This window comes from Chrysochloris asiatica, unplaced genomic scaffold (genome assembly GCF_000296735.1).
Source record: "Chrysochloris asiatica unplaced genomic scaffold, ChrAsi1.0 scaffold00053, whole genome shotgun sequence".
In the NCBI taxonomy this organism is placed as follows: Eukaryota; Metazoa; Chordata; class Mammalia; order Afrosoricida; family Chrysochloridae; genus Chrysochloris; species Chrysochloris asiatica.
In genome coordinates this window covers 16010538-16011906 of record NW_006408571.1, presented here as the reverse complement: position 1 = coordinate 16011906, position 1369 = coordinate 16010538, and positions in this window count along the sequence as shown.

Below are 1369 nucleotides of genomic sequence, written 5' to 3'. Positions count from 1 at the left end.
TGCAGAAGGATATCATGTTTGGTAAGGTGGAGGGTCAGAGAAAAAGAGGAAGACCCCCAGCGAGATGGATTGGCAAAGTGGCAGCATTAATGGACTCAAGCATGGCAACAATTGTGAGGTTGGCCCAGGACCGGGCAGTGTTTCGCTCTGTTGTACATAGGGTCGCTGAATCGGTGCTGACTTGATGACACCTAAAAATAACAACAACATTTGTCAATATGGAGTCCTGGCATGGTGCTGTAGGATAAGCACTGGACTGCTAACCGCAAGGTCAGTGGTTCAAACCCTCCAGCGGCTCATCAGAAGTCATACAAGGTTACTATGAGTTGGAACCAACTCAACAGCACTTACCAACAATACTAACTTGTCATTTTGCTTGTTTTCATTCCTCTTTTCCTCCTCTGAAAACAGTACTCCCCTGCTCCCACTCCCACGAACATATTTTTGAGGGAAAACTGACCATCATGTTGTTAAATGCCATCGAGTCAATTCTGACCCAAAACGACCCTGTATAGGGTTTCCAAGGAACAGCTGGTGATCTTGAACCACTGACCTTGCAGTTCTAATGGCTTTGCAGTCTGGCACATTAACCCACAGCGCCAAACTGCCCCTCATAGAATCTTACATATTCTCGGAACCTTATGTTTTGCATTTCTAACATTTTCCCCTTTGATACCAATGCTGCTGGTGGCCAACCACTTTGAGTAGTAAGGTAGAGAATGAGTGAGACCTGAAGAAGATATTGTGGATTTAATGTGTCCCCCAAAATATGTGTTGTAAATTCTAACCCCTATACCTGTGGAGAAAGCAGCTCTGTTGGTACAGTAGATGTGTAGTGAGCTGTCACTACAACCTTCTCTAAACCAAGATCAGAATCAGATGGCACCCTGCTACTACTGCTGGCTGTTTTGACCTGGGACGCAATAGAACATCCTGGACAAAATGGGAGGGAGATGTAGAATGAAATTTAAATTGCTAAAAAAGGCCAGGCTTACTGGACTGATAGAAACTAGACAAAACCCTGAGACTACTGCCCTAAGACACCTTTTGAATTTAAATTTAAGGCTATTTCTGTAGATCACCTGTCAGCCAAATAATAGAATGACTTATAAGATAAACAAATAGTAGAATGACTTATAAGATTATGTGCTCCCTTAAACAATTAATTAAGGAGCTCTGGTAGCATAGTAGATTACAAGCTGGGCTGCTAACTGCAAGGTCAGTAGTTCAAATCTACTGGTTGATCTGCAGGAGAAAGGAGGCTTTCTGTTCCCTTAAAGATTATGGTTTCAGAAAGTCTATGCAGGGTCCATATGAATTGGAACAGACTCCATGGCATATAACCACCACCACTACCACCGAATAGTGA